Genomic DNA, 9,945 nt, shown 5'->3' on the forward strand with positions numbered 1-9,945 from the left:
GGCACAAACGCATTGGCCATGTCAATGAGCAGAGATTGCGTAGCATGCAATCAAAACAGATTGTAAAAGGTTTGCCCAAATTCAAGGTGGATGGTATGCATAAAGTGTGTGCAGCATGCCAGTTTGGAAAACAGTCAAAGGGCTCATTTCCACATGAGCGCAATGTATGTAAAAAGCCACTTGAGGTGGTGCACACAGATGTTTGGGGTCCAACCAATACTGCAAGTATACATGGTTGCAGATATTATGTCTCTTTCATTGATGACCATACAAGGAAAGTATGGGTCTACTTCATGCGTAGCAAAAGTGAAGTGTTTGGTCACTTTCAAGACTTCAAAGTCATGATTGAGAAGGAGACAGATATGCAAATCAAGACATTGAGGTCAGATGGAGGGGGAGAGTACTTCTCCAATGATTTTTCAGATTTTCTTCGAATGCATGGTATGCGCAGGCAGTTTACATGCAGATATACTCCACAACAGAATGGGGTCGCAAAAAGGAAAAACAAGCACATTGCAGAGGTTGCACGTGCATTGATGAATGAGAAGAACATGCCTCATCATTTCTGGGCTGAAGCCGTAAATATAGCTGTGTACATTATGAACAGGACACCTACAGCTGCGGTGCATGATGTAACACTTGAGGAAAAGTTTACAGGTACAAAGCCTGATTTGGCACACTTGAAAGTGTTTGGCTGCATAGCTTACGTGCATGTACCAGATGAGTTGCGTAGGAAATTGGATCCTAAAGCAAAGAAATGTATTCTTGTGGGATATTCCCTTGAACAAAAGGGGTACAGGTGCTACAATCCTACTACACGAGAATTACGAGTGAGCAGAGATGTAGTCTTTGATGAGATGAGCAGCTAGTATAGTAATGCACATGGCACTATTGGGGCTGATGTAAAAGATGATGTGGTTGTACAAAATGTGAGGCCACAGTCACAGGTTTTGAGTGGACCACAAGAGTCCTCTTCTCGTGGCTCTGTTGAGAAACCATGGAATGGTGGACTACGTACGCAGGTTACTCCACCAACAGGTACAGGGAATGTATCACGAAAAGGAAAGGAACAGGTTGATGAACCTCCCTTTATGGCTGATGCATCATCAGGTTTTTCACATGTAGACATGGATTCAGATGGTTCTGAAAAAAGTCTTGATGAGGAATTTGGAATTCCGGCACCTGGTGTAAGGAAAGTACAAGAAGATGCTAGAGGGCAAAGGAGTGACCCAGGACCGCGCAGATCTAATAGAGTCAGAAATCCAATTCAGAAATTGACTTATGATGGGTATCTAGCGCATCACCAAGCCTACATGGCTAAGGTGATACAGGATGTGGAGCCCACATGTTTTGAGGATGCAGTTGGAAATGTGCATTGGGATGATGCAATGAATGAAGAGATGGCTACATTGGAAGCAAACGACACATGGGAGTTGGTGCCATTGCTAAGTGGCAAGAAAGCTATTGGCTATAAATGGGTGGATAAAACCAAGCATAAGGCTGATGGTAACATTGAGCGTCACAAGGCAAGGCTGGTCGCAAAGGGTTATGCACAGACGTATGGCATAGACTATGAGGAGACCTTTGCTCCAGTGGCAAAGATGACGACTGTGAGAACTGTACAGCAGTGGCTGCATCTAGAGGATGGATTATGCATCAAATGGATGTAAAGAATGCCTTCTTGAATGGTGAGTTGCAAGAGGAAGTGTATATGGATCAGCCACCTGGTTATGTCGATCCAGGTTACCTAGATTATGTATGCAGACTTCTCAAAGCTTTGTATGGTTTGAAGCAGGGCTCTAGAGCATGGTATGACAGGATTGCCAAGTATCTTGTCAGTATTGGTTTTAGGAGAGCTCATGTTGATCATTCACTCTATGTACGTGAGAATGATGTGGGGATTGTGGTCATTACCATATATGTAGATGACCTTATTATTGTTGGTGACAATGCTATGGACATTGACCATGTGAAGGGTCTTCTCAAACAGGAGTTTGAAATGAAAGATTTAGGCGAGTTGCGCTACTTTCTTGGCATTGAGGTGATCAGGACTCCAGAGGGTGTATGGCTATCACAGAGACAGTATGCTTTGGACATGTTGTCAAAGTATGGTATGGCTGATTGTAAGCCAATTTCTATTCCCTTGGATGTGAATGCAAAGCTGAGTGTAGAGAAGGGTGATGTTGTTGAGGATGTCAACATGTACAGGAAGATTGTGGGTAGTCTAATCTACTTAACTATCACGAGGCTAGACTTGAGCTACACAGTAGGCTTGGAGAGTCAGTTCATGCAGCTTCCGAGGAAGCCACATTTGGATGGAGTACGACGCACACTTAGGTATGTGCAAGGTACTCTTGACTACGCATTGTTCTATGCAGCAGATGCACCATTAGCATTGTATGGGTATACAGATGCATATTGGGCAGGTAGCATTGTTGATAGGAGATCTACGAGTGGCTTCATGTTCTCTTTTGGGAGTGCTGCTGTTACTTGGAGCAGCAAAAAGCAGCCTACCGTTGCTTTATCGAGCACAGAGGCCGAGTACAGAGGTGCAGCAGTTGCGGCGTGCGAGGTAGCTTGGCTAGGCACATTACTTGAGGACTTGGGAGTGCAGGTGGACCAGCAGATTTTCATCCATTGTGACAACCTCAGCAACATGCAGTTGGCTAGGAACCCAGTGTTCCATGCCAGGACCAAACACATAGAGGTCCATTACCACTACGTTCAAGAGCGAGTGTTGGCGAGCGGCATCGACTTGGTCTACGTCAGCACAGAGGAGCAGATAGTGGATATCTTTACCAAGGCCCTCGGAGCTGAGAAGCTTCGACGTTTCCGGACTATGCTTGGACTCTGCGACATGCAGAGCTCGAGGGGGAGTGTTGAGATGTCGAGCTCTACACCTTGAGCTGGCATCCACCACGGGTCTTGGCCGCTTACGGCATTTACTCACTGGCGCGTTAGGTGACCGACACGGAGGATCTTTGCCAGTGATTCTACAGCTGGACTACACTTATAGTGCCAGCCTAGTACGCTTCTAGCGAGTTCACACTTAGTGACCGCATGTACATATGTGCTACCTTTCAGCTTTAGCACTTAGTCATTTTGTACTCTCTTTTCTGTGAAGAAGAAGAAGAAGCTTTCCATCTCTGTGTCCTTTGTGCTTGTCTTGTGTAGCTCTCTTGCATCCTCATTCTTTACACTAATCGTGTAGATGAGCCTAACAAAAATAAGAAGACCTAGCCCCCCCCCCCCCCCCCCCAACACACACACACACACACACACACACACACACACACACAAAAAGGTATCACAAAAGCATGTGTGGATTGATACTTAGCTGCATTGACCATTAGTTTGCTCTACATCAAACAAGCTTGCTGCTTCTATGGCACGAACAAAAGTGGAAGCACCCAGCCAATATGCGAACACACACACACACACTCATACACACAATACACACAGACATGTTGAAAAATAATGTTTTGGTTATAGAGCAAAAAATTTCCTTTTAGCTTTGAAATTGCGGTGTTGATAGAGAGAGTTTTTCATACATGCGTGCAAATATGTGCATATCTTGCAAATTTTGGTCCGTCAAATTAAGGTTTTCACTCGAAGCGTCTCCTTCGTCTAAAAATTGTTTTGATTTGTGATGCACGGATGGGAATGTAAATTCTATTGTGTGTTTATCAATGACATTGATTCGAGATCATCACAAACCGTCTTTCGTAGTATGTCTTCTCCACCTTTAGCCACTGCTGGCATGCGGAGGGTTAGAAATGGTGGGACTGGTAATCCTTCTTCTAGGTCCTCTTGGGCAATGCATTTACAATCGGCGCCAGTGGGAGATGAATGTGAGGAATACGTTCCTCTTTCCTAGGACGCAACACCTTTTGAACAGGCTTCCTACACAAATTTGATGGAGGAGGCTATGCTTATGCCTCCTTCTGTTGGGAAGAAACGATCAAAGGAAGATATATCCTCGCAGGCACATACTCCAACTGAGCAACCGTAGGTCACAAATGTAAACACTCAACCACCAATGGAGACACCACAAGAAAAAGACAAAAGCAATAAAGGGTCGAAGCGCCAGAGGGCCAAAATGCCGTTATATGGGATGACAAATGCACGCATACTCTCCTGCGAGTGTTACCATGCACCGAGCGATTTTTTTCGAGCAAGGACAAACCCGAGCAAGTATTTGGACACGATATAGTAAATTTTATCGTCAATAGATTATTTATCATTTGTTATATATTCATGCACCACAACAAAAAGGGTTATCGATGAATAGACTACCTCCTAAATTCCAAAACATCAAAGTTTACTTTTAAGAAAATAAACACAATATTTGAAAATATTATCTTCTCTCTTAGGCTCGATTGGGCTTCACATGTTTGAGCATAAAGTAAGACTGATAGAATAATAAGAGCTCTAGCCCTGTACTTAATGTTCAAGTCATCGTAAGTTTCTTTTTGTAAGGTCATTTGTAGTGCTCCTATGTCTAGTACTTTGGTTCTTGATTGTCATTTTTTATACTTGAGAGCATGTGCATCCTTCCTCATCTTAGACGCATCAATTTGATAGCAATTTATTGCACCTCATTAGTTCATTTATACACCAATCATCTTTTCCATGTCGTCTTGTCCTATCTATACTCTACAAGGGTGTGATCTTCATACAAAGACACCCTTCTTACACGACACATCACTGACAAACACTATAACTAATTATGAAAGGCTTCTTTTGTTACAATAAAATCATGTTTTTCCTCAATTGACCAATATAGGAATTTTTTAATCAATTTACAAAAACAACAACAAAAATTTATAGAGTTATATGCCTAGAATTTGCTAGAAAGGCATCGTCCTAGGTGTTTGGGAAAAATGTGTCTCAGCTTAATATCATGTCCTTTTCAATTTCAAAAATGCCCGTTGACTCTCCCTCTCCCTCTTATTTTTAGAAAATGCCAGGCACCCCACATGGTGCATGAAATAACTCTCTCTCTCTCTCTCTCTCTCTCTCTCTCTCTCTCTCTCTCTCTCTCTCTCTCTCTCTCTCTCTCTCTCTCTCTCTCTCTCTCTCTCTCTCTCTCTCTAAAGAAAAAACTAATCCGTTACTCTAATTCAAGAAAAACATCACAAAATAAGACGTCTCATGTCTTGCTGGGTATTTAGTATTAACAAACCAAATACCAATCTTTGCTTACACAAAAGGCAAAAAGTAGTTCAACCTTGATAAAAAGTGGTCCTCCAAACAAGAAATTACCCATAGCATACACACACGCTATGTTACAACTTCCTTTTGAATCACCGACCATGGTCAATGTTGAGGCGGCTTTGATAGAATCATGAGACATGATGATTACATGCATTACTTATTTGTCAAACCATTTTTTTTTCCCCCAGCAGTCACTTTAGAAGTCAGCAACAGCTTGTGAATTCCAAAGGGCCACATACTAAAACCTCACCATCAATCCTTTGCTCGCACAAAGACACCTCACATAGTACCCGATCAGCACAATTATGACGAGGGCTAGCAAACCTCACAAATATCGGATCAACGCAATTATGACAAGGGCTAGTATCACAATCAGAAGAACCATCAAGATGAGGGACATCACTAAACACCCACTGCTTGTCTTCTGCCCCAGTACGCCTAGCCTCCTTTGCATAGCATTTAGTTGTGTATTTGTTCTGTCTGTGTCGTCATCTAAATTATCCAAAAGATTTGTGTGCAAATCCAGCGTTTCATTTACAGCCAAGGCAATGGTTTTTGTGCTTGTCACTATCTCTTCATTATTCAAAAGGTCATCATCTTGCTCCCGCATGATCTGTCAGACTGTCATTGAAGTCGAGAAATTCCATAGTTATCTAAGCCTGTTGTTCTATTGTTCTCTTTAGGTTCCCCTCTCCCATCCTAACCCAATAGATTAATCCTGTTAGAAGCTTGGGAGGAATTTAGGCTGTTTGACATCTGATTCATCCTAGAATGAAGACTCGGAAATCTGTCTTGTTGTTTTCTTAAGTCCTTTTCATTCAAAGATTTGGTGAGGGAAGGATTGCTCAAGAGGGATTGAAGGCTGTCAAGGTGGGTACCAAGCATGGTGATATTCCGTCTGTAGTCAAGACACAACAAGCAATCATATACGATCAAAGTGCCATTGAGCACATGGACAACTTTAAGGGATCCATTAGTAAGTGAGGCAATTTTGGATTCACAGACAACCACAACACAAAGTTTCAAAAGAACAAACATGCAATATCACTAAGTGATGACTGAGTGATCATAGGAGGTCAAAGAGAGAGCAATGTATTACTAGCTTGTGGCAAAAACGAGGCGGGAATTGTTAGCAGCACGGGACCCACTGCCAACGGGGGCTACGGAGTTGCGCTCTGCAATGCAGGCTGCTATATCCTCTGCAAGCCAGACTGCATCTTCAAACTCTTGGATCCATGAATCATTCTGTGCATCATATATGACCCTACAATGACGTGCAAAGGAAGAGCGGTCCCAAGTTCATGCGGGAACGAAGGGCAGGGGCACCTTCAAAACGCGTTCATAGTCCCTCACATGACGCCAATGTCAAGCAGAAAAAACAATATGCTCTCTCTCTCTCTCTCTCTCTCTCTCTCTCTCTCTCTCTCTCTCTCTCTCTCTCTCTCTCTCTCTCTCTCTCTCTCTCTCTCTCTCTCTCTCTCTCTCTCTCTCTCTCTCTCTCTCTTCCTCTACAGCCCGCCACCTCTAGCGGCCTCCTTCAGGCGTCCCTTTTCACCTTTCCATGCGAGGCTCGGCCCTCTCAGTTCTGCAGACCCGCCCCGTCTAGGCAACCTCTGTAGGCAGCCCGTGCTCGGCCAACTCTGGCTCCGCGACTCGATCCTGCTCAGGATAATTAAACGAAGAGAGAGAGAGAGAGAGAGAGAGAGAGAGAGAGAGAGAGAGAGAGAGAGAGAGAGAGAGAGAGAGAGAGAGAGAGTTTTACAGCAGAGAGGATCGGAGAGAATATGGGGATTTGGTCTCTCAGTTTTTTTTTAAAACTGAGTGAGAGAGAGAGAGAGAGAGAGAGAGAGAGAGAGAGAGAGAGAGAGAGAGAGAGAGAGAGAGAGAGAGAGAGAGAGAGAGAGAGAGAGAGAGAGAGAGAGAGAAAGAGAGAGAGAGAGAGAGAGTCATTGTGCTTGTGGGCGCCCAACAGAATAGAGAGCAGCAGCTGAAATTTATCACCGCGAGCTTGTGGCTATGGCGTTTGCGGTGTGCTCCTCTAGCAGTCTCATAGCTATGACAGCATCCAGCATGAGCAGGAGCTCCTTTGTGTTTGGACCGGCATTGCGTGCTGCACCCGCAAAAGCTACATTGTTCCATCAAAGAGGGCCCTCACTATTTCGACGACGACAACCGACAGGCCTTGCGGTTCCCTGGCAGCATTCCTTCGGAATGGCTTGATGGAAGCCTACGTGGGGACTTTGGGTTTGACCCCCTTAGTCTTGGATCCGAGCCCGAGCTTCTCAAGTGGTTTGTGTAATCAGAGATAGTGGACTGTAGGTGGGCTCACAAGAAGTTTTAGACAAATTCTTACAATAATTCCCACATTGTGACTTACCTCACCCGCAAAAGCTACATTGTTCCATCAAAGAGGGACCTCACTATTTTGACGGCGACAACCGACAGACCTTGCGGTTCCCTGGCATCATTCCTTCGAATGGCTTGATGGAAGCCTATGTGGGGACTTTGGATTTGACCCCCTTGGTCTTGGATCCGAGCCCGAGCTTCTCAAGTGGTTTGTGTAATCAGAGATAGTGGACTGTAGGTGGTCTCACAAGAAGTTTTAGACAAATTCTTACAATAATTCCCACATTGTGACTTACCTCAACATCATGAGTTTCTGTGAGAGAGACACCACATACCTAGCTAGGTACGATTGGGGGCAGGGGACCGCCGGCCCGATGGGGGGCCGGCGGTCCGCTGCCCCCAATCATACCTAGCTAGGTATGTGGTGCCTCTCGAGCAGAAGCTCATGATGTTATGCATGGTATGAAAAACACTGAAAAAAGACTCCGTTTTCCTACATGAGAATATTTCTAAATCTTCTTGTGGCTATGTTGGGTGCTGCTAAAATATTCATTCCAAAGCAGGAATTTTGAACACCCCATCCTGGTACTTAGCTGGAAAGGCCGAGTATTTCACAATTACGACTATCCTGTTCATAGTGGAGCTTATATTCTTAGGCTAAGCTAAGGGGCGAAGATGGGAGAACATCATTACTCCAGGATCAGTGAATATTGACCCCATCTTCACCAATAACAAGCTAATAGGCAGAGATGTTGGATATCCCGGTGGCTTCTAGTTCGACCCTCTTGGCTGGGGCTCTGGTTCTCTTGAGAAGATCAAGGAGCTTAGGACTAAGGAGATAAAGAATGACATACTCGCTATGTTGGCCGTTATGGGTGCTTGGTTCCAAGCAATCTACACGAGCATTAGCCCCATTGACAACCTTACCGCCCATCTTTCTGACCCTGGTCACAACATTGTTTTCTTGGCTTTCTTGACCAAGTGATCAATGATCGTTGTACCTCCATCACTTGGAGCAGATATTGACACTCACTTCCTTTGTATGCCAATTGAGAAGTTCGTAAAAACCTTTTATTTGGTTGGAAGGTCCTATTTTGTCGTGTAAGTTGTGCCTGCTACTGTTTTGTCAATTTACTTGTATCATGTTTCATTGCATTACCTTGAGGATATGAGTCAGTTTTGATTACAAAACATGCTTAATCTAGTTGTTATTTACATCAAAAATTTGCCACTGTTCTTTGACCAAATGCCTCTCATTCGATCCCTTCATCTCTCCCAGTTAATAAAGATAATGAAGTCTGGCTTGAATGAGAGAGAGAGAGAGAGAGAGAGAGAGAGAGAGAGAGAGAGAGAGAGGGAGAGATCCACGACAAAGAGGAAGCAAGCAATCCAGGAGAGGGGCTCACGTTGCAGTATAAATTGTTTCTCTCTCTCTCTCTCTCTCTCTCTCTCTCTCTCTCTCTCTCTCTCTCTCTCTCTCTCTCTCTCTCTCTCTCTCTCTCTCTCTCACACACACACACACACACACACACACACACACACACACACACGTTTGATTTCTTTTCTCTTACTTGTCTCAAATCAGCAAAAGTTTTTGTGACTCCCTCTCTGCTACCATTTATGGACGACAATGTGGCCACAAGATTGTTCTTATGTTTGATGATAGCATCTATGCACTTTCTATCTCTTTTGTGATACAACATTATGAAATAACTAATTCATTCAATTTGCATCCATTAACTCTAACGGGAGAGCAGGTGAAGATAAAGGCTACTGAACTTGCTAGTGGTGAACAAATCCTAGCCTCCTTTTCAATCATGGCCAATGTCAATTCTAGAAGGTTCGCATTGCTATTGAAAGCACACAAGGCATTGGAATGAAGGACACACTAGTAATAGTCTGATGGTCCCTCCAGAGTAGTTGGTATACTACATGCAATGCCTTCACAACGTACACATGGCACTCAAGAAAGCAAAGGATATCATTCAAGTTCAAGAGCTACCTACACATTATGATGGACATGTGGCATTTGAGTTACCATCTTTTGATCTTTTTTTGCATGAACTTATGACAATTTCAACATGTGAATTTACCATGGAGAATAAGTTTGCACAATTGAGTTTTGGAATGTGCTCAGCAAGATGGTACAGAAGCAAGATATGACTGTGTATCAATGTGTGTGTGAACACATTAAAGGAAGAGTATGGCTCTTTTGTTTGAGACTATTTTAATGTGTGTGAACACATTAAAGGAAGAGTATGGCTCTTTTGTTTGACACTATTTGAGATGCAACATGGCTACTTTGCTACACTATACTCAATAGAGTAACTATTGAGATCTTGATCTAATCTTTTTCATTGCTTATGCTCGCTGGGTTTCTTG

General features: G+C 43.6%; 1 pseudogene; it reads left to right on the forward strand.

The window, feature by feature from the left end:
* The first annotated feature begins 7,233 nt into the window (after positions 1-7,233).
* LOC147424577 (photosystem I chlorophyll a/b-binding protein 2, chloroplastic-like) lies at positions 7,234-8,548 on the forward strand (annotated as a pseudogene).
* The last annotated feature ends 1,397 nt before the right edge of the window (positions 8,549-9,945 follow it).

The sequence above is a fragment of the Adiantum capillus-veneris genome, chromosome 25 (assembly GCF_014529385.1).
Source record: "Adiantum capillus-veneris isolate H3 chromosome 25, ASM1452938v2, whole genome shotgun sequence".
NCBI classification, from domain to species: Eukaryota; Viridiplantae; Streptophyta; class Polypodiopsida; order Polypodiales; family Pteridaceae; genus Adiantum; species Adiantum capillus-veneris.